Below are 27,177 nucleotides of genomic sequence, written 5' to 3'. Positions count from 1 at the left end.
GATGGTGTGTTTGTACATACAAAGCAAGTGCACAGAAATCAGCAGTTGCCACAAAACACCTAATTCATAAATTGTTCACTTGCATTCTGCTTAGGCTATTTTGTATTATACAGTATGAAATTATTCTATTTCTATATTGCTGTTCTAATGTAGGAAGCTCTTGTAAGAGCCTCATGCTTTTTTGTCTTTGACCATGAACATTGTCTCTTGCTCAGGACGATTTCCTGTGAGGACTGAAATACTTATCTTTCACAAATATATAAATATTTGTAATTTCTTATGGTTTATTTGTCATATTTAAAATCTGTATTATATGATTTTGATGTACTTTTAAACAACTAGCCTTTGGCAGTGTGATAGTGCTACAAAATTTCTTAGCTTTAAAAATCTGAAGTGTTTATATTGTGTTGCCTTGTCTGTAGATCAAAAGCCATTGTGAAGTGATTCAGTCTCCTTAGACTTAACAATTCTTTGGGTTAATTTTGTGATATAAGCAGTAGTATGGGATCCCATGGAGAGACCTGACAAGACTTTTGAGTACAGAAGTTTTAAAAATGCCTCATACGTAGTTATTTATAACCTATCATCCCTGTTTCCTTAGCATTTTAAATGGCCTTTACAAGAAGATAAAGTAAGTGAAATGTGGTCCAAAGTACCAGCGGCAAGTAATAAAAGTATGTGTGCATAGGGCTCGAAGGGAAGGAATGCCATTATCCGAGCTGAGAAGAGCTGAGCTAGTCAAACAGAAGCCTTAACACTGACCTTCTTAGAAGCCAGTGCATCAGATTCTTTCTCTTTTCCTCATCACTTCAGGTCTTCACGATTTACAATGTCAGTAAGTTTCATCCTGTTTTCTAGTCTCTCGCTGTTAGGGCTCCCCAGCCGGCCGACATTCTTAAAGGTGGCCACTACACCACTTGTGCTTTTGCAGGTTGTATGTCATTACAGAAGACCTGACAGCTCAACCATGGCATGCTGCCACACAGGTGCCTGGGAATTACCCCGAATCTATAGTCCATGTGCCTATAACGAATGTGACGTATTTCAGAGTTATAAGAAGCACGTCTTTAGAGAACAGTATTTTAAGATCTAGAACAGTGCTGGAGCTACTGTTGCGAAGTACAGGCCATCCTGTCACGCACTCAATACCCACCGTCATACACTAGTGGTCCCAAAAGGCTCAAAGTCCAAGATGGCATCCCTCAAGGACCAGCTGATTGTGAATCTTCTTAAGGAAGATCAGCTCCTTCCTCCTACCCCCAGAACAAGATATCAATTGTTGGGGTTGGTGTTGTTGGCATGGCTTGTGCCACCAGTATGTTAATGAAGGACTTGGCAGATGAGCTTGCCCTTATTGACGTCATGGAAGACAAGCTGAAGGGGGAGATGATGCACCTCCAGAATGGCAGCCTCTTTCTGAGAACACCAAAAATTGTCTCCGGCAAAGACTACGGTGTGACTGCAAACTCGAAGCTGGTCATCATCAAAGCGGGAACCCATCACCAAGAGGGAAAGAGACGACTCAATTTGGTCCAGCGAAATGCGAACATCATCAAGTTCATCATTCCCAACATTGTGAAGTACAGTCCAAACTGCAAGCTGCTCATTGTGTCCAACCCAGTGGATATCTTGACCTATGTGGCCTGGAAAATAAATGTTTTCCCCAAAAACCGAGTTATTGGAAGTGGTTGCAATCTGGATTCCGCTCGGTTCCGTTACCTGATGGGAGAGAGGCTGGGCATCCACCCGCTGAGCTGCCGTGGGTGGGTCCTTGGGGAGCACAGAGCCTCCAGTGTGCCCGTGTGGAGTGGCGTCAATGTTGCCGGTGTCTCCCTGAAGACTGAACCCAGCACTGTGCACTGATGCGGACAAGGAGCAATGGAGGGAGGTACACAAGCAAGTCGTGGACATTGCCTACAAGGCCATCAAACTGAAGGGTTACACGTCTTGGGCCATTGGCCTCTCAGTGGCAGACTTGGCTGAGAGCATCATGAAGAATCTTAGGTGGACGCATCCCATCTCCACCATGATTAAGGGCCTCTATAGAATCCAGGAAGATGTCTTCCTCAGTGTCCCTTGTGTCCTGGGACAAAATGGAATCTCAGATGTTGTGAAGGTGACCCTGACTCCTGAAGAGGAGGTCCGTGTGAAGATGAGTGCTGATACACTCTGGGGGATCCAGAAAGAATTGCAGTTTTAAAGTCTCCCCATGTCCTAGCACTTCACTCTCCAGGCTGCCACAGGGTTTCTGTGGAGACCACATTCTGTCTCCTCCTCATCTGAGCTGTGGTTAGTGCAGTTGTGTTGAGGTGGACTGAGGAAAACCTCAGTTCCCACAGCTCCACCCTAGTGCTAAGTGGTTCTTGTGTAGTGGTAACCTGATTAGTGTGACAGTCCCACTGTCTCCAAGACAGCCTGCCAATTGTGTGCAGGCCTCAGTAATCCTGGGGGCCTGCTGCGTCACTGCTGTGCACCCTCACCAAACATGCCCAGGTCAGCGATTTCCCAATCAGTTATAACCTGGCTCCAGTGTGTAAGTCTGTTATGCATACCTTGTGCATAACTGTCTAAAAGATACTATTTTGTGTATTATATATGTCAGTGTACATTGCAATCGTATGTAAAAAGTAAGATCTGCACATGGATGATGTAACCAACTACCCAAGTGTCATGCCAACGAGAACACCAAATAAACCTTGAACAGTGAAAAAAAAAAGTCCATAATAGGCTTCATGATGTTAAATGTAAGCAAGTTTTCCGCTTAACTTAGGCTGTAGAAATTAAAAACAGGTTAGAGAGAGAGCTGAAGTTAAGAGCACTGAGTTCAGTTCCTAGCAATCAGTTCCTAGCTCCCAGGGATTGCTCTCCCTGTCCACCACGGCATGTACACACACAGGTACATACATACATACATGCATACATACATAACAAACATACGTACATACACACATGCAACACACAATTTAAAAATCTTTACAAGAAATTAAAAACTTATCTGTAGAAAGCATCTTCATTGTGTTGATCATAATTAGTTTTTTTGTCTGTTTTGTTTGTTTGTTTGCTTTTTGTAATAAAGATGTGTTGTAGCAACTCCTGAGTTACTACTTTTAATGTAGGCTCATCTAAATTCCTCAGGGATGGACATTGGCAAGATCTGAAATGAAATAATAAGGGAACACAGGGGCTTTGGCTTCACGTTGTAATATAAGTAGCGTTCAAGGAGAGAGAAGCCTGCTACAGAGCGCTTGTCTGCATGTGTTATCTTTATACTTGTGTGGATTGAAGGTGTGTATATGTAGATATTCCAACAAAGATGTCTTTATATAGATATAATCTTATGTTTAATTTTAATGACTAAATATGCCTTCCCTTCAAGGTCTTTGTCACATAGTACCAGTGATCAAAGTGTGCTGGTGACAACATCAGCATAAAAACTTATGATGAATGCATTTAGAAAGTGTATGATCCAATAGTACAAAAAACATGTGCAGCTTGCCAAGTGGAGGGCTTGGAGATGGCTTTCTGTGCAAACACAAGGACCTCAGTTTGGTTGCCTTGCACCCACTTCAGAAGCTAAGCACTGAGGACTGCCTGGAGAGATGGTTCAGTGGTTAAAAGCACTTACTGGTTGCTCTTTCAGACTGGGGTTCAATTCCCAGCACCTACATGGCAGCTCACAACTGTCTGTAACTCTAGTTCCAGGGGATCTGATACCCTCACACAGATAAATATGCAGGCAAACACCAATGCATATAAAATTAAAAAACAAAAACAAAAACTGAGCACCATAGAACAAGCTTGGAATCCTAGCCCTGGGAAGGCAGAGACAGACCAATCCCTGGGACTTGCTGCCCAGCCTGTCCAATCAGTTATTGAGCTTGAAGATTCAGTGAGAGCCTATTGTAAACAAATAAAGTTAAAAGTGACTGAGGAACTCTGGCCTTGACACCACACATGGTCACGTGCACATGCACCCGATGCACGCACGCATCTCAACACACAGACATAAACAAATTGGTGAGTAGAGAAGGACCATATGACAGGCAGATAAAATTTAGGGAATTATAAGTTGAGTTAGGCCCTGATGGTTTGGATGAAAAACCAGGAAGGGCATAGTTCCTTAGTATGAGATATTGTGTGGAGACTGGCCTGGCTGGAGCCCAGGGTTGATCTTTAATATTAAAGAGGCAGAGGAGCTAAGTTACAAAAGTAGTCATGAAGTCTAACTTCTAGGAAAAACAGAAAATGAAAGGAATAAGAAACAGTGTCATTTGTAAAGGTAGCAGCTATGATTGTTGATATTTCAGAAGTGGTGAACAGATTGTCCCTTTTTACTACCCTAGGCATTTACTACCTGTCTTTGACTTTGTCATCGTCATCTTTATCCCAAAATAGTGCCCTGTTTTCTGGTTTCTGCATAATTACGTTTTATTTAAAAGAGATCCAGTAAACATAACTATACCTGATTTTTACATCTCCGTTACACTGCGAGTGAGATATTTACAGAGCACGTTATGACATATAGTAGGAATAGAGTATGATTCATCTTGATTCCAAAGATGCCAGAAAAGAGTCACTGAAGAAATGCCTTATTCATGTCTTTACAAAATAGATGGAGATTCAAAAAACAACCTACTTTGTCTTTTTTGTGCATGGCTATAAATGGTCATATCTTCTATCTGTAGGTATTGATTTGATCAGAATCAGTCTCTTCCACTGTAATGAGTCTGACTGTAAGGCCGGTACACACAATGGATCTGCCTTCGGTATGATAGCTCTCAGATAATTGGTTTCTAGGAGCCAGAAATATCCTTAGGCATAAAATTCTGAAAGAATCCTTTAAGTACAACCACCATATTTTTGGTGACCTTAGGAATATGCTGCATAGGACTGATGTGGCAGAAGCCAGAGAGCTTAGTGTAGTGAAAAGGTATAAGTGGAGTATAAGTGAGCTTGTTGATAAAGAGAACAGGGCTCTGGTAACCAGAGGGGGAACCCCACTAATGGCTGGGGGAGCATAGCAAAAGATGACCATGAAGGGACTAATGACAGAGCTATTTTCTGAGAAACCGGAAGGGAATAGAAACAGTAATAACTTCTCTAAGGCACAAAGTGGGGTTGAGCCCTCAGTACATGTTTTGGTTTGGGAGGTGGAAAAGAGAGATGTTTTAATGGTAGGCTGTGTTGTCTACAGCAGATTAGGTCAGGCAATCTGGAAAGTGGGTGGATGAAAGAAGCAAGTTAAAGTACCTCTACTCTCCATTCTCAGCAAGCTCAGCAGTCCTCCCCATGCCCCCACGTATGTAGATTTTTGTCTCTGTCTGTCTCTCTCCTCTCCTCCGCCCCCACACCCCATGTGAGAAAAACCTAGGATATGATATTTGTCTTTCTGAATCAGATTTATTTTCTTTAATATGATAATCTTTAGTTTTATCCTCCTCCCTTTTTTTGAGTAAATGACATAATTTTTGGGGGGTGTGTGGTAAACTTGATTTTTATATACATAGCATTTTCTTTACCTATTCACTGGTTTATGGGTGTAGTCAGTCTTTGCTGTTTTGTGGGTTCTTTTTCCCATCATTTGTCTTCCCTGTCTTCATTTCACTCCCTAACACTAGATAACAGAGAAACAGGGATATAAAGGAGAAATGAATGAGGAGAATCTCGGAATCTAATTCTTCCTTTTGTTTCTTCTCTGGCCACTCCTACTAGCAACTGCAACCAGCCTCTGTAAATGACCAACAACCACCGATCTCCTATGGGGCTCTAGCATGTATACATACCACCTGAAAAGTTCCCAGAATTCCAACTATTGCACAATTGCAGAAACTATCTGCAGCTTGCAAAACCATGCTTCTGCTAGAGCACGAGGCAAATCATAGTCAGCTGCTACAGCATTCCAAAATAACCCCACATCCCCACAACTGGGATTAAAATGAAAGCATGTTTTTATAATACTTCTGCAATTAAAAAAAAAATTCCAGAATTCTTAAAAAAATATCATTACAGGTAGGTACCTAGATAGATCCTATAATTTGGTTATAAGCACAAAGGCACCTTTTATTACACTGACCTACAGTCATTCCAGTTTGTTCCCAGGAGCACTTGTCCTTGACCAAGTGGCAGTTCTGCTTTTCTTTTTTTAAATGAGTGTGTGTGGGGAGAGCTTTTGCACTCGCACTCTCATTTGTGGTTTCACTCTCACTCACACTTGTACTTGTGTGTGTAAGTACATGAATGTCACAATGTTTTTAGGGCAGAGGACAACTTTTAGGAGTTAGGAGTCCTTTCTCCTTTTCTTCTCTGTGGAGGTAGCGCTGCTCCAGTTGTACTGCTGTGGTGTGTTCTCCTGGCCAGCTAGCTGAGTCCTGTCTCCAGCTCCAATAGCAGGAGTGCTGGGTTACAGATGTGTTCCACGGTATCTGTCGTTTTCTGTGGGTGGTTTGTTTGTTTGTTTGTTTGTTTTGTTTTCTTACAGAGTCTCATCTGCAGCCCCATTTCGTTTTCTTCATTTTCTGAGGACGTTCATCATTAGTTCCTTTAGTGTTTTAGCTTCCATTGCGGAGTCTAATGCTGAGCTACTCTTTTTTTGTTGTTTTGTTATTTATTTATTTATTTATTTATTATAATTCAGATTACATCTCTGCTCTTGTATCTTCCCATTCCTATCCTCCTTCCCTCTTCTGCCCTGTTTCCCTCCTCTAGACCTGGACATGAGTGGGCTCCTCCTCCCCCACCACCTGACCACAGCCTATCAGGTCTCAGCTGGATACAATAGCCTGCATCCCCTTCTTCTGTGTGCCCGCAGGGCCTCCCCACCAAGTGAAAGTGAGCAAATCAGGAGCTCCAGAGTCCATGTCAGAGGCAGTCGCACTCACCACCATCCATTTTAAATGGATAATTTGGTCTGGGTATTTAATTTCTTGAGTTTTTTATATATTTTGGATATTGGCTCTTTGTCAGATGAAGGGTTGGTGAAAATATTTTCCCATTTTGAGGCTATTGTTTACTTCTTTTGACAGTGTCCTTTGCCTTACAGAAGCTTTGCAGTTTCATGAGGTCCCATTTATTAATTGCTGATCTTTTTTTAATTTAATACTGTCATTTTATTTAATTATTAAATGTGTTTTTACATTTTACATATACATTTATATTATTACACATATACAGTAAACTTCTTACAGCAAGAAGAACCATGAAACAATCAGGAATTATATAATTAATTGCTGATCTTAGAGCCTGAGTTATTGGTGTTCTGTCAAGTCTCTTCTCCACTTTTTCTTCTAACGGATTTAGTGTGTCTGATTTTATGTTGAAGTCTTTAATCCACTTGGACTTTAGTTTTGTGCAGGGTAATAAGTATTAATCTATTGCATTTTCTACACGTAGACATCCAGTTAGAATAGCACCATTTGTTGAAGATGCTATATTTTTTCCATTGTACGGATTTGGCTTCTTTGTCAAAAGTCAAGTGTTCTTAGGTGTGAGAGTTTGTTTCTGGGTCTTCAATTTGATTCCATTGGTCAAAGAGTTTTATTTCTATGCCAGTACTATGCTCTTTTTATTACTGTTGCTTTATTACTGTTGCTCTATAGTATAGCTTGAGATCAGGGATGGAGATTCCTCCGGAAGATCTTTCATTGTACAGGATTGTTTTGGCTATTCTGGTTTCTTTTTTTTCCCATGTAAGCAAAGAATTGTGTAGATATTTTGATAGGGATTGCATTGAATCTGTAGATTGCTTTTGATAAGATGGCCACTTTTACTATGTTGATCCGATTCATGAGCATGGGAGATCTTTCCATCTTCTGATATCTCCTTCAGTTTCTCTCTTCAGAGACTTGAAGTTTTTTTCATACAAATCTTTCACTTGTTTGGTTAGAGTTATGCCAAGATACTTTATATTATTTGAGACTATTGTGAAGGATGTAGTTTCCCTAATAACTTTTTTAGCCCATTTGTCACTTGTATATAAGAGGGCTCCATTTTTTAAAAAATTAATCTTGTATCCTGCCACTTTGCTGAAGGTATTTATCAGCTTTAGGCGATCTCTGGTGGAATTTTGGGAATCACTCATGTACACTATCATATCATCTGCAAATAGTGATACTTTGACTTCTTCCTTTCCAATATGGGTCCCCTTGATCTCCTTTTGTTGTCTTATTGCTCTGTCTAGAACTTCAAGTACTATATTGAAGAGATATGGAGAGGGTAGGCAGCCTTGTGTAGTCCCTGATTTTAGTGGAATTCCTTTGAGTATCTCTCCATTTAATTTGATGTTCGCTACCAGCTTGCTGTATATAGACTTTATTATGTTTAGGAATGTGCCTTGTATCCTTGATCTGTCCATGACTTTAAACATGAATGGGTGTTGGATTTTGTCAAATGCTTTTTTAGCATGTAAGGAGATGATCATGTTTTTTTTTTCCTTTCAGTTTGTTTATATGGTGGATTACATTGATATATTTACATATATTGAACCACCTGTAGATGCCTAGGATGAAGCCTACTTGGTCATGGTGAATGATATTTTTGATGTGTTCTTAGATTCGCTTTGCAAGTATTTTATTGAGTTTTTTGGTTGGTTTTGTTTGTTTGTTTGTTTGCTTTGCATCAGTGTTCATAATAGAAATTCATCTGGGGATGGAGAGATGGCTCAGCCATTAAAGGCTAGGCTCACAATAAAAAATATAAGAAGTTTGTCTGAAATTCTCTTTCTTTGTTGGATCTTTGTGTAGTTTAGGTATCGAGTTTACTGTGGCTTCATAGAATGAGTTTGGTAATGCTCCCTCCATGTCTATTTTGTCAAGTAGTTTAAAGAGTTTCTGTATTAGCTCTTCTTTGAAAGTCTAGTACAATTCTTCACTGAAACCATGTGACCCTGGCTGGTTTTTTGGTGGGGAGACTTTTGATGACTGCTTCTGTTTCCAGAGAAAATATAGGACTATATAATTTGTTTACCCAATCTTGATTCAACTTTGGTAAGTGGAATCTATAAAATATATATATATAGTTCATTTCATTTAGATTTTCACATTTCGAGGCATACAGGCTTTTAAAGTAAGACCTAATGATTCTTTGTATTTCCTCAGTGTCTGTGTATGTCTCCCTTTTCACTTCTGATTTTTGTTGATTTGGATAGTGTCTCTCTGCCTGTTGACTCTGAGTTTTCTTTATTTCTAATGTATTGTTTTCAGCTGAGTTTGATTGTTTCCAGCTGTCTACTCCTCTGGGGCATGCCCCACCTTTTGCTTTAAGGTGTGCCTTTAAGTTGCTTGTATGAGATGTTTCCAATCTCTTCATGAAGGCACTTAGTGCTGTGAACTTTCCTCTTAGCACCACTTTCAATATGTCCCATAAATTTGGGTATATTGTTCCTTCATTTTCATTGAATTGTAGATAGTCCCTAATTTCTTTTTTTCTTTCCTGACTCAGTTGTCATTGAGTAGAGAGTTGTTCACTTTCCATTTGTGTGTAGGCTTTTTGTTATTTCTGTTGTTGTTGAGGTCCAGCTTTAGTCCATGGTTTTCTGATAGGATACAGGGTATATTTTCAATCTTCTTGTACTTGTTGAGGCTTGCTTTGTGACTTACTATATGGTCAGTTTTGGAGAAGGTGCTGAGAGCAAGGTATGACCTTTTGTGTTTGGATGGAAAGTTCAGTACATATCTGTTAAGTCCATTTGACTCATGACATCTGTTAGTGTCATTATTTCTCAGTTTAGCTTCTCTTTTATTGACCTATCCTCTAGTGAGAAGGGAGTACTGAAGTTCCCCACTATTAATGTGTGGGGATTGATATGTGGCTTAAGCTTTATTAATATTTCCTTTACAAATGTGGGTGCCCTTGTATTGGGAGCATAGATGTTCTGAATTGTGATGTCATTTTGGTTGAGTTGTCCTTTGAATATAAAGTGTCTTTTTTTGCATCTCTTTTGATTAATTTTGATTAAAAGTCTATTTTATTAGATATTAGGATGTCTATTCCAGCTTGTTTCTTCTGTCCATTTGCTTGGAAGACCTTCTTCCAGCTCTTCACTCTCAGAAAGTTTCTGTCTTTGTGGCTGAGGTGTTTTCTTGCAAGCAGCAGACTGTTGGGTCATGTCTATGCATCCATTCTGATAGTCTGTGTCTCTTTATTGGAGAGTTGAGACCGTTGATTTTGAGCAAGATTAATGACTAATGACTGTTAGGTCCTTTTATTTTGATGTTGGTTGTGATAGTGTGTATGTGTGCTTGCCTAATTTTTGTTTTGCTAAGGTGAAGTTATCTTATTTCCTGTGTTTTCCTGGGTGTAGTTAGCCTCTTTGGCTTGGAATTTTCCTTCTAGTATCTTCTGTAGGGCTGGATTTGTGGGTAAGTTATGTTTAAATTTGTTTTTGTCATGGAATGTCTTGTTTTCTCCAACTATGGTTGTTGAAAGTTTTGCTCAGTATAGTAGTCTGGATTGGCATCTGTGGTCTCTTAGGGTTTGCAAAACATATGCCCAGGCCCTTCTGGCTTATATGGTCTCTGCTGAAAAGTCAGGTGTGATTCTGATAGGTTTACCATTGTACATTATTTGGCCTTTTCACCTTACCACTTTTTAATATATTTTTTCTTTTTTCTGTACATTTAGTGTTTTAATTCTTATGTGGCAGGAGGATTTTCTTTCCTTGTCTACTCTATTTGGTGTTCTGTAGGCCTCTTGTATGTTTATAGGCATCTCTTTCTTTTAAATTGGGGAGATTTTCTTCTATAATTTTGTTGAAATATTTTCTGGGCCTTGGAGCCAGGCATCTTCTCTTTCCTCAATTCCTATTAATTTTAGATTTCATCTTTTCATGGTGTCCTTGATTTCTTGGATGTTTTGTGTCAGGAGTTTTTAAAATTTAACACTTTTTTTTGATGGTTGCATCAAAGTCTTCCATTGTATTGTTTACACCTGATATTATTTTCTCTATCTCTTGTATTTTGTTGATGTTGCTTACCTCTGCAGTTCTTGTTTTCTTCTCTAAGTTCTCTCTTTCCAGGCTTTCCTCAGTTTGTGCTTTTATTATTGTTTCCATTTTCCTCTTCAAATCTTGGACCATTTTATTGGTTTCTTTCACCTGATTGTTTGCATTTTCCTGAATTTCTCCCAGTGAAGAAATTTATTCATTCATTTCTTTACTTTATGCCACTGTCATGGTCTCAATTTGTTTGCCTGTAATTTTCTTCATTTCTTCGCTTACCATCTTCATAAGGAAAGATCTGAAGTCATTTCTTGTGTTTAAGTTGTGTTAACATTTCCAGGGCTGATTGCTTTTGGATAACTGGCTTCTGGAGATGCCATATTACTTTGGCTTTTGTTGTTTTTATGCTGGCCTTTAGCCATCTGGCTGTGTTTGGCATTAGGTGATAGTTTCTCATGTCCTTCACTGGCTGTTGATAGCAGCTTGTAGGCGAGTGGCTGTAGGTTGAGACCCCTCTCCTGCGGGGATCAGGGAACTCTTTAATTGGATCACGCAGGTGGTCTGAGTTCAGACTTGGGAACTTTCTTTGGACCGGCTGGGGGTCCTGAGTTCAGATTCACTTGTTTTCTGGTCTTTGGAGTCTCTCTGGGCTAGAAGACCCAGACACTGGTGTTTTGTAGCCCGTAGTTCAATCTGATACCCAGACCACAGGCCCTGCACCCTTAGAACCCATGCTGCCAGACCAAGGAACATTCTGTGGATTGGCCAAGTGATCTCAGGTCAAAACCACTAGTGTTCCAGTGCATGGGGTCTCCTCTGTGCTAGAAGACCCAGACATTGGTGTTTTATAGTCCATAGTTCAATATGAGACACAGAGCACAAACCTACAGGGACCCAGGAACTTTTCTGTGTATTCACCAGGTGACCCAAGGCCACACCCACTCATGCTCCACACAGTGTGGACTCCTTTCACCAGGGAAACAACAGCACTGATGTTTTGTAGCTCTCTGCTTGGTCTTTAGGTTGCTATTCAGTCACTGCTGTTCCACCTATCGGACATAGTGTGTGATTGGTGGCGCCCTGTGCTGAGCCACTCTTATAAGTTACTATTTTATCTTAAGACCTTTGGGACAAGAATCACAGGTCTGTCTTCATCTCTGTTACTCCCTGTCAGTACAGTACTTTTCCTTCTCTTTTTACCTGCACGCTCACCCCAAGCATCAGCTGCACACATACAGCAGCAGTGCTTGTTCAGTAAAAACAATGTGTCCAACCTACTACAACCAAGTTGCATGAAAGAACACAGGGCCCTTAACAGGAAATTTGGCAGACTCCTCTACTAGGTTAATAACCCTTAAGTATTAACTTGGAAAATATTGTTTTATACAAAGAGAACTTTCCTTGCCCAACAGAGTGAATTATGTTATAGGTGATTATCCTAACTTAATGACTCAAGGTAGTCAGCATTTATCTCATTGTTCTCTTAGCTGTCAGCAGCACTCTTGCCATGATGGTAGTCCATGGTTCATCTTCTTTATGCACTATTGTGTCTACTTTTGTTCATATGCAGCTTTTTTTTCAAGTTTTTCGAGACAGGGTTTCTCTGTGTAGCCTTGGCTGTCCTGGACTCACTTTGTAGATCAGACTGGCCTCAAATTGACAGTGATTCGCCTGCCTCTGCCTCTGCCTCTGCCTCCCAAGTGCTGGGATTAAAGGCGTGTATCACTATGCCCAGCCATGTGCAGCATTTACTTTGGCTTCTCTAAGAGGATGCTGATGTCATAATTTATCAAAAGCCAGATTTGGTACTAATTAGTTAATTAAAGTTACTGTTCTATTGCTGTGAAGAGTCATCATGACTCAGGTAAGAGAGGGAGGAAGGGGGCAGAGAGAGAGAGAGAGAGAGAGAGAGAGAGAGAGAGAGAGAGAGAGAGAGAGAGAGAGAGAGAGAGAGAGAGAATATGAGAATATGAGAATATAAATGAGAGAGAGAGAGCACGAACAGAGGAGAGAGATTGGACTAGACCAAGTGTGGGTGTGACATACCTATTCCAACAAGACCACACCTCCTAATCTTTCCAAAGCAGTCCACCAGCTGAGAGCCAGATACTCAGATATATGAGCCTATGAGAGCCATTCTCATTCAGACCACCTAGTTGCCATGTAATGATCATTTTCAACCCACCTCTGATTACCCACTTGAATCTTACATATATAATTTCCTTCACTCTTGTTTCCCATCCCATTTGTATTCTGTATTCCATCCTTTCAACTGTACCCTTGCCAGTATCCTCAGCACCTTGGCCACATTGTCCTGAGCCTTCCAGCAGCCTTCCTTGTCTAGTCCTGCACTGGCTTTGACCCTGTTGGAGAAAATATTCCACACTGTCCAGATTACTGCCAAAGTAAATTCTTGGTTAATTTTATTGGATTTCAGGGGTACTGTAACAAGTACATTGACTTTGGGGTTGAAACTTGGTACATCATAGGTGTCTCACTGTACAGAGATCACAGAAGTTTCACAACATGGAAATATATTCAACACACAGAAAACCAAGGGGGTTGGTCATGTATACGGAGCCCTTGGACAATTAGTGATACCACACAGCAGATTTTTAAAAGTGCTAATAAACCAGCACACAACCACCAGTCAAGGCTGATATGTTTTCTATTGCTTATTGAGATGCTACTTGTGAAATCTACTTGGATTCATGACATCAAAGCTGTAATAGTGTTTAATGTCCTGAAACTGTCCCTGCTGTGCATCCCTCCATCTTACAAGCAGACTGAATAACTGACATTTAATTTGTTCTGCATTAGTCAATCAGCAGACACATGAGTGCTACTTTCGAAGGTTTAGGGCTTGGTAAAAACAGTTGAGTGGGCCAGTGAGCTGGCTCAGCAGGTAAAGGCACTTGCCACTAATTGTGAGGACCCAAGTTCAAGGACTGGAATTCATACAGTGGAAAGAACTGAACCAAACTCTACAAGTTGTTTTCTGACTTCTACATTTGTGCTCTGGCACTTTCTCTTACAAACAAAATTAAAATAAATTAAATGTAGTTTTAACACAATGTTAAGGACCAGTTTTCATATTTCAACTTGGAGAAGTAAATACATTGGAAAACTGGTGATCAGCTTACTAAAAGGCCCCTATTGGGTCTGTAAAGTGAAGATGTTTGCCTCAGGATTGCCAGGATTGTGACATATGTGTGAAGAGCTCAGCTCAACATTGTTGTTTCATGTATCAAAACAGTTTGCAGCTGCTGAGCTCTTCAGAACTCACTCTGTAGACCAGGCTGACCTTGAACTCAAAGATCCGCCTGCCTCTGCCTTCAGAATGCTAGGAGTAAAGGTGTGCGCCACCACTGCCCAGCTAAGCACTGAATCCTCATATTGAACGCTTAATGCAAATAAATGAGAAGGCTTTTGGAACTAGTTTTACCACACTAAATAAGACAGCATGTTTCTTTAATTCTTTGCTTACCACTCTGTACAGATGTTACAGACAACTGTTTGAATTTGCATGGTACATCTAGAGTGGCAGAGGAGCTGGTAGAGGAGATATTTGTTGTTGTTCAGGGTCCTGAGTTTAAGTCCTAGCATCATGTGCACACACAGATGAAAGTACCCAGATTAAAAGAATAATTATGAACCAGGTAGTGGCGGTGCACACTTTTAATCCCAGCACATGGGAGGCAGAGGCAGGTGGATTTCTGTGAGTTCGAGGCCATCCTGGTCTACAGAGTAAGTTCCAAAACAGCCAGAGTTGTTACACAGAGGAACCCTGTCTAGAGAAATAATAATAATAATAATAATAATAATAATAATAATAATAATAATAATAATAATAATAATATAACAGACTTGTCTTACTGCCTAGCATAGAGCTTTCAGGCTCTTGACAGGCAGATATGAACAATTAAAAATGCACCATGGTATCTTGTCTTTCTTTGTCTTAAATGCCTCAAGGAGTCTATGAATATCTATACTCCTTGTAAAGTGAGTTTGGCTCATGCTTTCTTAAGCACTTTCTTTCAGTCAGGACTGGTAGAACCAGTCTGTAATCTCCACTGCTTTGGAGCGTGAGCCAAGAAAATGACAAGATCCCTAGGCTACAAGGGATCTCTCCTACCAATATGAAGGTCCCTGTTTATCCTGTGCTTCCAGATCTTGAGCTGGGATTACCATGCCCTAAGCACTCTATGAGGTGGACCAGTGGATGCTGTCTCTTTAATTTTCTCTCCAGTCCCTGTATCCCAGCATATGCCTTAAAGACAGTGACAGAGCAGCTAGAGCAAGGCAGAATCCTGAAAAAATAACTTACTAAGAGAGAATCTTCTTTTTCCTACCTTAGTTATATAAATGTATTATAAAGGCGTGTTAATGTGACTTTCTCATTTCAAAATGAATTACACCATTGAGGTACCCAGCAGAGTAACAGATTTAGGAAAATTTAGGAAAAATTGTTTACTTCACTTCATATATTTTAGAATGATTTGTTTAGATACATTCAGTTACCATCTGTTCATTAATAGAAGAAGTTCCTTGTTACGGCCCAGTCTTATACTAGCACTTTCCTTTAGCGAGCTGTTCTCCATTGGTGTGAAATAGAACATAGTTCCTCTTCTTCTCAATTAGCCAGTTTAACGAGCCTTTAACTCCTTACTCCTGGTGGGGAGTGTTAGAGGTAAAAGGATTTTCAAAATTTAAAATCAGATGTAACATATTAGTATATTCTGGTTTAGGGAGCATAGGTTCATAGTGCCCTTCAAAACTCAATATTTACAGATAAATATACCCAATGCTTAATTATAAAGCATTGGGTAAATTTATCTCATAGTTATTTTTTAAAATTCCCAATACTTGAAAATCTAATTTATAGGAGATGAAACACAAAACCAAGCTGGTATCTTTAGGAATAAGATTTGTTGTTCTGTTGTGGGTGAGAGTTGAGATGATGAGATGAATATGACTAAGATGCATTGTGTATGTCTGAAACTGTCCAAATATAAACATGGGCTCCTCCCTCCCACCTTTATCTTCTCTTCCTTCTTTTTATAGCCCACCAAGTCCTTGTAGTGCTTCCTGTGCACAGGCAGCCTGGCAGCTGCCACAAGGCCTAAGAAGGATCCAGCCATCAGTTGCCAGTAGCTCCTGAGTTAGGAGCAGAGCCCCCTGAGCCCTTCTCCCACCCACCCTGCAGTGCTGACTTGTATGCATTTGTGCAGCTACGTGCTAAGTACTAAACTTGGGTCTTATTTCCCTTGTGCTCAGCTTGGGCTCTGAGTGCCTTCTGAACCAGCTAGGCTTCTTCCTAGGCAGAACATTACCCCTGGTTTCCAATGCCATATGCACCTTTCTCCTATTCCTTACCAGCATCCTTCAGTACCCAGCTACTTTGAAGTTCTACTGAGCGTAATAGATACATTAATGTATGTTAGGAATATTTCTCTTCAGATGATGTTAAGGCTTCAAATAATAGCTTTCTATTCTTTCCCCAAAGAAAGCCTGCGTTTTGGGATACTAAATCTGAACGTTGCATACTGTCATTTTCCAACTGTTTTTGCTGTATGCCTAGAGGTGTTGTAATATTTCTGGGCAGCTTTTTAGCACCAGATTGCTTTGGGTGAACATAGTATTGAGGTGGTGAGACAACCAAGCAAAACACTAACTTCTTGAGTTTATTATTTCCTTTGGTCAATAACCATTAAGATCAAGACTATAGATTGGGGCCCACCTCTGTCTGTCTGTCTGTCTGTCTGGCGCTCTCTCTCTCTCTCTCTCTCTCTCTCTCTCTCTCTCTCTCTCCTCGCTCTCCTCTCGTCTCCTCTCTCCTCTCTCTCTCTCTCCTCCTCTCTCTCTCTCCTCTCTCTCCTCCTCTCGCCTCTCTCTCTCTCTCTCTCTCTCTCTCTCTCTCTCTGTGTGTGTGTGTGTGTGTGTTAACTGTACTAATAGACTTCATACTTAAAGAACATGACCAGTTGAGCATAAATCTCTTATCGTAGCAGTGCAAGCGCTCCTCAAGGTTAATAGATCTAGGAAATAGTGCATATTAACAAAAGCATTCAAATTATTTGGTAATTTTTCTTTGTGTTTTTAAAACAGTACCAGCAAAGTGATATAATGTTGAATTCAAGAGTTTTATAGTCATGCAGCTGGCATATAATACGAAATGTTTGTTAAACTATATGTGCTTCAAAACTTAACAAAAAGAATAGTGCATAGTTGAGACTAGCTCAGATTAGGAGCTGGCTCCATCATGGTCTGTTAGGATTTATGTCGCTAATAATGGGTGGAATGGGTCCTTTAAGGAACTTCCTCTTTCTCATACAGAGGACCTAGTTAGCTTCTAAGCAGGGATGGCTCACAGAAACCCAAAAATCTAGCACCAGCAGATCCAGTGCCCTCTTCTGGCCTCTAGGGCCACCTCACACATGTGCCATACCTCTATACAAATACATACACATAGACACAATTTAAACAGATGAAAGAAACTTCCCTTACTAGTTAAAACAACAACAAAAACATATCACCTGGCTTTTCCCTCTGTCCTACATAACTTTTACTTCAAAAGAATTTACGTTGGTTTCCTCAGGTTAACCAGTGGAACCTGTACAATTTTTTTTTTTTTTTTTTTTTTTTTTAACTGACAAGCAATGGGCAAGAAAGTGGCTGTAAGAAGCCCATGTTGGGGGCTGGAGAGGTGGCTCAACAGCACCGTCTGCTCTTCCAGAGGTCCTGAGTTCAATTCCCAGCAACCACAATGGTGGCTCACAACCATCTATAAAGTGATCTGATACCCTCTTTTAGTGTGCAGGTGTACATGCAGATAGAATGCTCATATACATAAAAATAAGTAATTAAAAAAAAGAAAACGAAGCCCATGTTGGTAGGTGAGCTGTTAAAGGACTTTTGGCTGGTGTGTGTCACTAGACCTCACCAGCAGCTCAGAGTTGCAGACTCCTCAGGTGAGTTAAGTTCATTCATTAATGTGTCAGGCCACTGGGTGCAAAGACTTGGATCTTAAAAGATAGGCTTTGAGTTCATTTGTGACTCTATCTTTGAGTAAAGCAGCTTGAAGTTCGTTGTTATAATAAATGAAAATCCCAATTGCTTGATTTTACCAAAGAAAACTCAGGAGCCAGGTGCTGGGGTGAAAACCTGCTAGCTCAGAGAGGCAGAGAAAGCACCCCACTGACCTTCCTACTCAGCTCACTTCTCAGAGGAAAAAGCCCAAAAAGCTCACCAGCTCAACTTAGGCAGAGGAAGAAAAGACCGAAAAACCCAAGGGCAAAGGCTTGCTAGCTCAAAGCTCAAAAGCCTAAAAGCCCCCCTTCTTCTTGTCCATGCTGTCTTAAATACCCTTTAACTCAAAGTCTCTCCTACTCTTTAATCCCTGTCAGCTGGTTTCTTGCTCTTCCCCTTGACCTAGGGTTAACTTTATTAAATCCTGTGTACAGAAAGCTCTTTGATTAAAGGTGGGTGCTTGGGCTGGCCGAACCACACCATAATACCTTGTTTACAACAAACAGAAAGTTCTTGGCTCAACCACACCAAGCAGTTTACAATCTTGGGATTCATAATAGGATCAAATATCCTGCAAAAGGAGTTGAAGCTCTGGCCACCTTACTCTTGTCCCTGCTGGACACTGGAGCTGTTCTGCTTGCTGACCCTTTCCCACGGTCATCACCTCTGTGCCTCATTCCATTAAGTGTTTCATAGACTGATGAAGCTTGATTCTCCTCAGTGTCTCTTTCCCTGTGTGTCATTGGCATCAGCTTTGACGTTCAACTATAAAAGAAAGGGGTGACTGGAAAAAGCTAAGCATCAGGGCTCCTTACCTGAGCCACTTTTTGGAAACAGCACTTTGGTCCTTAAGTACTGTTTCCTAGTCACACTTCTCCCCACACAATCAATACTGGTCTCTCAACCTTGGTTTTCAAGCTGACTAATTGTAAGTTTAGAGAACGAGATTGTCTGCCTGAGTACGAATTATAGAGCTATGTCTCAAGACCAGTGAAGCATCATGGGCTTTGCAGTTAAAGAATTGCACTCGCTTCATGTTTCCGCCTCTGTATAGCAGGTGGTCACCATTTCATCTGTAAAGGAGAATCAAGATCTAGCATCTGGTGAAAAACAACGCATAAGGAAATTAACATTAACATATGACCCTAAAGCCGGGCATGGTGGTGGCTCAGGCCTGTAATCCAAGCACTTGTGGAGGCAGAGGAAGGCTGATCTCTGAGTTTGAGGCTAGCCTGGTTTTCAAGTGAGTCTAGAGCAGCCAAGCTACACAGAAAAACCCTGTCTTGAAAAAACAAAACAAAAATATAAGACCCAAAATATTGAGGAAACTTATATAGGAAACAGTCCTGGACTGGAGAAATACTTAAAATGGCCCCTGAGTGCTGCAGTCTTTGCTGCCACAGGTAGTAAAGAATCAAAGAAAGTGTTCAAGAATTAGAGTAAACATTTGTAGGTAGAGACAGGATAGAATGAAGTCTATGGAAAAGTGCAGCTTGTCTACTTAGAGCTCTAAAAGCAAAGCTCAGAGCTTCTACAAAGGAGAAGTATGTGCCTTGAGAAAAGCAAACATTAGGGAGGCATCAAATTGCTCAATACTGGCAGAGAAAGTGAAAGTTCTTCAATTTCTAAGAAAAGTAGGTTCAGCTAAGAACTCTGGACATAGCGAACAGAGCCAGCTTCTCAAGCAAGTTGGGAGAGGCAGCATTTAAAGCATCAAGACATCCTAGATTACATCTTTAACCTGTCTTAGTGAGATGCTGTTATGTAGCCTAACAGGGAAGAAGGGAACAACAAAGAGGCCTATTAGAGAGCAGGGAGCAGTGCTTGGGGTGGAGACAGGAAAAAGAGCCAAGGGAACAGATGCCCAGGTCACAGATGCCCAGGTCTGGCCCTGATTCATAGAGGGTGGAAGGCTCCAAGGAGAATTTCACCACGAAGATAAAACTGATAAGCCAGCTGATATCTGAATAAATGGGAAGAGATTTGTACCTGTACCTACTAAAGGTACAAATCTCTAGAAAATTGGCAGAGAAAAAAGTGAGGTAATTGTAACTTCTGGAAAATAATTAGTGGGACAGAAAAGAAATTTAATTGCTGTTCATTTCCACTGTGAATTTTTACCTAGCTATATGTGAGTGATAAATAGTGACCTTACAAAGAATTGGGATGTAAGCTCTATTGGGACCATGAAGGAATGCGGGTCTTTTCTCCTCCCTGGGATAGCAGAAGCACATGTGCTAGGGTGCCTTCTGGATAGCTGGGAAATGATTGTCATGTCCAGGTGACCATAATGTGACCTTTCAGCCTCCTCTCTCCTATGCTTCGGCAGCTTGGAAGGGACAGGGCAGACTGGAACCTGAGTAACCTGTAAATCTTGAAGTGCTCTGTTAAGAGCTGTGACTTTATAGAAAAAGGCTAGAAGAGAGACAGCTGCATTCCAGTCATGTTGGCAAGCCTTTCCCATAAAGGGCCAGTCAGTAAATATTTAAGGCTGTGCAGGCCTGTACTTGGTTTTCCAGCCATGTAGTTGTGCTGAGGAAAACAAATGGGTGGGTCTTTATGAAACTCTGTTGGACTTGACACTTGATTTTCATAGAACCTTCATGTCTCCGAGTAGTCTCAGAATCTCATCATTTAAAAGAAAAAGTAAAAAAAAAAGCAGTCTGAATGCACATGTTCCTCAGACACAGGTAGAGTTGACCCAGGAATTGTACCTTACTGACCCAGCCTCAGCCACTTGAAGAATATCACATTCTCTTTAGGACAAACTAAAGAGTAAGGACTGGGATGGCAGCAGACTGCAGTCTGCAGTTTCCTCAGTGATAAGAACGTCTCTTCTGATCACTGGCTGCAGTGGAGAAGCTGCTCCCTGTGTCCTTGCAGTATCTGTGCAGGTGAAAGGTTGCCTGCCCCAGGGAACTTCAAGTGCCTTGCTGTTTCAGTTCTTACCGTGCATGGACCTCTACCACAATTTAGAGGAGTTACTCAGAGAAAGCATGCAGTTTTCAGAGTGCAGTGACTTCCTGGGGGGGGTTGAAGTCTCTCTCTCTCTCTCTCTCTCTCTCTCTCTCTCTCTCTCTCTCTCTCTCTCTCTCTCTCTCTTTCTCTCTCTCTCTCTCTCTCTGTGTGTGTGTGTGTGTGTGTGTGTGTGTGAAATTAAAAATTTATAGTACCAAGGTTTACGAAGACTTCTTACTAGCCTAACCATGTTTGCACACAGCAGTATTTTCTAATTGAAATTCAATCATAATCTCTGAATTGCCTTAGTTTAGACTAGCTGAAGGTATAAACTCCATTTTCATCTCATTAGGCCACCTGGAAGCAGCAGTCAGCAAGCAGTCTTGACGTCAAAAGTCTGTCTGCTTCATTAAAATGTTAATTTCATGGCTTTAATTCCCTTTGTAAAATATACCACTGCAGGACTCTAGATGCAGATGTAGTCTAAGGAAGACTAATTTGCATGTTGTGTTTTTGGTTCATTTCTCTGGGTTTTTTCCCTCTTACTGCTATTCTTAGAAATTGCTTTAGTACTTAAAATGTGTTCGGATATATAAAATAGACACATAAGCCAACTCCAGACTTGCAGAATTAATTTAAAAGAATTTAGAAAGCTATTTTTCTCATCAGTGACACAATTACCCATTCTGAAAATAAAGTATGTCTCCTTTCCCCCTGCAGCCCTAAAGCTGCTCTTGTAAAGAAAGATTGGGTGCCAGTGACAGTGAGCTGAAAGCCCGAGTGAATCCAGTGCCTGTAGAGAAATGGAGGAGCAAGGTCCCCATGGCCCAGTAAGGGCTCTGACTTACCTTCCTTTGGTTTTGAAAAGTAACCAGTATCAACTTTACATTTTTACCATCCCAAAATCGTGAGTTCTGACTGATTGCCCACAGGAAAGTTAATTGAAAACACTAACCAAGGGACTTTTGCTGCCGTCATAGATGCTAAGGCTGCCTTAGCCCACCCCAGAGTAATTAGAACAGTCACACCCTGGCAAGTACTAACAGAAGCCTTCCAGCAAGGCTCTGGCCTAAGCTCCGTGCACTTTCACATGCTTTCCATTGGTTTCCATCACTGATTGTTCCTCAAGATTGTATTCTCCAGCTAGCCTCCCTGGCTTCTGTGTGAAAAGCATTCCTCAGAGCTGTGGCCACTGCCCCCAGCTGGTCTCCTTAGTGACTCTTTGGGCAATATACCTCCATAGGTGACTCACGGTCTTCTTGCTAATGGTTTTCAGACCATGCTTCTGGCCAGCCTGTCTCCTCCAGTCTAATCTTCCTGTGTCTCCAATAAATATATTTTTAGACATTGCTTCACCACTCAAATATAATATGTCTAATATGAACTTCCTTCCTTTCTTCCTGCTTTCCTGTTTCTCTTAAGAAGTACCACCATTTTAATACTCTCACATTAGGAATGCCTCAGGAAGTGGTACACAGAAGTTCAATACAGAGCGCCAAATCTTGTTTTGATGAATTGTTCCTCCCTCATGTATCCATAGGAGTCTGTTCCCATTAATACTAATGCAGTGAAATTAGAATTAGCCTTCACTTGGGTAGATTTCAGCTACCACAGCATCACACAGAGACTGATGTTATCTGTTACAGCACTTGGGAGGTGGAGACAGGTGAATCTCTTAAGTTCGAAGCCTGGTCTACTGGTGAGTTCTAGGACATCCAGAGCTACACAGTCTCAAAGAACCAAAAGAAAAAATTATTTTTTTCTTTTGAAATTGTCCCTTGAACTGACCACAATTAACATAATCCCAGAGGGCCCTGAAATTATTCTGTTCCTAAGAGGACAGGTTTCTAAATTACAGCCTTAGGATTACTTATTGTCTATAAATAGATCTATCTACCCTAGTTACTTTTTAAAATACAAGTTTAGCCAATAGTATCTCACTCAGAAATCCTGTTGAATGGATATTGAGACTTTTTTCTCAGTTATGTTACTAAGGATTAGAAGTTCATAGTTAGATACAGGAAGAAAAGGACTATCTTAATTTTCTAGCTACTCTTGACACAGGGGCATTAAGGTCTCCCCCTCCTGGGGCTCTTAGTCTCATTAATAAAAGAATTTAAGAATGGACTCAAGGACAATTTTATTTGAGCAAGCAAGTGTGTGTGTATGCACGCACGTGCGTGCATGTGGTGTATGTTTAAAGAAAGATGTAATCCCAATGACTGCCCAGAGAATGAAAGAAAAGAGGGAAAAAAGTAGCACGGCAGTAAGATGGCATGGAGGTCAGACACATGGCCAACTGGAGCCATATGGCTAGGAGGGAAATGGTAAGGAAAGAGTAAGGAAGGCCAAAATGTTGGGGAGACATTTTAGGAAAGCATGCTTAGAAAAGAGAAACGAGAAAAGGAAGTTATGTTTTTCCAAAAATTTCAGAAAAGTGTGTAGACTTACAAAGGTACATGGCTGTAGCCCAGCAAGCTACTGCATTGGGTGGAGATCCTGAGAAGGAAAAGCACAAAAATCTCACGAAATGGCTGATTATTCCATCTTCGCTTCAGCTTGTTTAAGGTGAGTCCACCTTCCTAGAGGTGATGATCCCTTGCACAGTGATCAACTGGTGTCCCCCGGGCTGCAGTGTCCTTCCCTTTCATTGTCCCTTTGTTTTTGTTTCTCTCTGAGTGTCTGTGTCTCTGCCTCTCTCTGTTCTCTCTGTGTCTCTCTCTCTCTCTCTGTCTCTGTCTCTGACACACACACACACACACACACACACACGCACACACACACACGGAAGAATATTGGAAGCTATAACTAAAAAGAGATGTGAAAAGTGCCATGCCAAAGAGACTTGGATTTACCCTGGGACCTGGCTGAGCCAGCTGTTACAGCACTGCACAGCAGCACTTCTGTTTCTGAAGTGAGAAAGGTGACTCTGCCCAAGAATAACTGATGGGTTTTCATGAGGTGATCAGTAGAGCACTGTAAAAACTCAAGTATAGAGAGACAGCAGGCCACAAGTTTTTGTGTCTGTTGTACTCCTTCATAAGCCTTTAGTTTTTGTTTGTTTGTTTGTTTACTGTGAGGCTGGATGTAAGAACATTTAATAAAAAACAGATGTACTCATTTAAATAGCAGATTGAGGGTGGTGTCTGGAGAAATGGCTCAGGGGGTAAAGTGCTTGTTGAACAAGCACCAAGACCCAAGTTCAGATCTGCAACGCCCATGTGCTATAGCCACATACCACATATACCGTGCCTGTAACCTCGGTACTTGGTGGATGAGGGACACCAGCTGAGTGGTGTCCCCAATGTGGAAGAGTGACCTTTCTTCTTCAAACTTTGCTTAACTGAAGCTTGTGTTTCAAGAATTTCAGTTAGATTTTTGGTGTAATAAAATTAAGATACTTCACTCTGTCTAAAGGCCTTTGCTACCAAACGTATTAATAATATAACAGCCAAATGAAATTGTGTTCATTAGGAATATCAAAATATAGCCCAGGAACTTTTACTTTAGTCCTTTTATATCATAAAAAGAGGCAACAAAACTGGAAGGTAGAATCTGGTTTTATAATCTAGTCCTTCCATTAAGCCAACTCCAGACCTCCTTGAAAATCACTTGATCCCTTCTCTTCCAGATGAACTTTAAAGGCAGAAGTTCTGAACTGCCTCCTGATGTTAAATGCTTGACCTCCCAGGGCCTTTACGTCACACAGGCCTAGGTTGGAATCAGCACCTCACTGGTGTAACAGATTAGCCAACTTGTGTCAAGCTTCAAGACCCCACTTCATGGGAATCCTGCGAATGTCAAGTAAAATAATGTGAGAAAACATCAGGCATGTGGCTTTCACTGTCTTCCTTCTTTGATCTTAGTCCTCCATGTACCAAAAAAAATCCTTCCTCTACAGGTACTAGTGCGAAGAGTATGTTCCCAGAAGTCGTGAGTGAGAAGGCTAGGCAGCCTGCCCTCAAAGGGTCATGATTCTAGTCTGAGAAATACTATTTAGAGTAACACTATCTCCACCAGAAACAACGGTGAGTTCTATAAGAGAGGCAACGAGTTACAGAAGGGAGACACCAAATACACCTCAAAGTTTAGGTGACCCCAGCATAAAATATTATTCATAAGTTAGGATTAAAGGGAAAGGGGTGTAGGCATTCCTGTGCTTTAAAATATTTGACAGGTATTATGTGACCTGCAACCCAAAATTAAATGGTTCACGTAAAACCATAGAGTTCTAAGTAATCCGATTGGATTTGTACTATTCCAGCTTAGAATGGGTTTTACTAGCAACAGCAAGCCTTCCCATTCTTTCCTTCATCCCGTGTGTGCTCCGACACTGTAGTTGTTCAGCCAGGGAGTTACCTAGCTCGGGTGTTAGAGGCCACCTTGGGCAGCATGGCAAGACCTTGTCTCAAAAAATGAAACAAAACAAAAATTAAATGTAATGTTTCATGGCTGAGGTAGGGAAGGTGACCTTTAAATGCTGCCTCTGTAATTAGGTGGTTTTTTGTTTTTGTTTTTAAGTATGCTGTTTGGGTGAATGAAAAAGGTAAAGATTGGAGGGGACCTGTAACAGATCCGATTTGGGTCCAAGTTGTCTGTCATTTCCAGCTACAAGTCATAAGTTAGTACCCCAGTGTCAAGGGACAGAGTTCTTTCTTCATAGTTGGCAGTTTCTGGGGCTTCGCGATTACTGGTCACGGGTGTTGCCACTTCTACAGTTTTTTCTGATGCACCCTTTCCTATACTGCTTTTTGTTTTGTTTTGTTTTAATGAGCAAATCTTTCTAGTAAATGAGTTTTGTTTGTTGTTTGTTGTTTGTTTTTGTTTTTGTTTTTTTGTTTGTGTTCCTGTAAACTTCATGTTTGGCCATATGGTTCTGTATTTTTTTTTTTTTTTTAACTAACACAAATAGGATTGCAACCTCATTCTTTTTCTTGCTTTTGGTATGGCATTTTGTCTTTTAAAATACATATGTTCATGTCCTTGGCTTCTGGTAAATGCCTTTTCTCTGGTGTGTCCCTTCCACGTGTCTCATTTACTGAAGCTACTAAAGACAGATAACCAGGTAACCTGTATCCCTCACATCCATCAGCAAATGAATACCCTTATCAGTGCTTTGTATGTGCTGAGAACTTCTATGGATGCTGCACAAGAGCAGCACCTTTGGGTGGGTACTGGCTGGCTTTGTGTGGCGTGCTCAGTACTTCCTTAGTTTGGCTGTTCTCCTACAGCTTCTCACTGCTATGGCTGAGGTAAGTCAGCATGCTCCTGCCAGTCTTTGTTGTTACCTTGCCTTGTGTTCCTTGCCACTTGAACAGATTTAAAGTGGAAACTTGTGGCTTCAATTTCCTGTTGTCTGATTAAAAAGGGTTTTTGTGTCTATTTTCTGGGTTTCTTTCCACTGAACTGCCTGTTTGTATCTTTGGTGTTTCTAATGAGGTGATTGTAGAGCCTGTTTATTTGATCTAACCTAGTTGCTCATTTGGACTAACGACTTTGTGGTGTGGTGTGGTGTGGTGTGGTATGGTGTGTGTGTGTGTGTGTGTGTGTGTGTGTGTGTGTGTGTGTGTGTGTTTTAAATCATTTTTAGATATCAAAAACAGGGTCTTACTATATAGTTACTAAACAGGTTTGTTTGTGTGTTTAGACAGGGTCTCACTGGCTTAGGCAGGCCTTGAATTCCTACCCTTCTGCCTGTGCCTGCCTGGTGCTGAGGTTATGGGCCTGTGCCACCATGCTCACTTAATATAATCATAGCAATAATTTTTGCCTTATTATTTCTGTTCTTAAAATTTTGTTTTTAATGGAAGACTTCCTTTCCGCAGGGCTCCCTGGCCTTCACTTTCTTCTGTTAATAATGTAACTGTATTAATTCTTATTCATCTTGAATCCTTTACATGTCTCCTTTGGTATGCATCTTATTTTAGTTTTTCTCAATACTACCCACTAAACAACTCATTATTTCACCTTGCTTTGTGATGTCATCTTTATTGTAAATTAAGTTTCTATATACGTGTGAGACTGGCTTTGAATTTTATTTTGTTGCATTGCTGTTTCTTTTTTTCCCATAAGACATCTGATATTTATTTTTCTGTACCATTGAAGACTTCATGTCTGCTCAGTCTCGGGAACTTGTTCTTGCATGATTTTTCCAGAACAGTTTGGACATTTCCACCCGAGTAGTCCTCTTCTGAACTCGGAGTACTTCTTTCCTATCACACTCCCTCCACTTCCCTTGAAGGTTTGTATTCTTACTC

At 40.8% G+C, this 27,177-nt stretch overlaps 1 protein-coding gene and 1 pseudogene across 3 annotated transcripts in view; both read left to right on the top strand.

Moving 5' to 3' along the window:
- The window catches only part of Lclat1 (lysocardiolipin acyltransferase 1), a 138,645-nt gene that overhangs the window by 90,927 nt on the left and 20,541 nt on the right, over nucleotides 1-27,177 (top strand). The gene's annotated exons all lie outside the window — the stretch shown is intronic.
- Nucleotides 1,178-2,200, top strand: LOC127209802 (L-lactate dehydrogenase A chain-like; annotated as a pseudogene).

Source organism: Acomys russatus, chromosome 1 (genome assembly GCF_903995435.1).
Source record: "Acomys russatus chromosome 1, mAcoRus1.1, whole genome shotgun sequence".
Lineage (NCBI taxonomy): Eukaryota > Metazoa > Chordata > Mammalia > Rodentia > Muridae > Acomys > Acomys russatus.
This window is presented reverse-complemented; position numbering and strand designations above follow the sequence as displayed.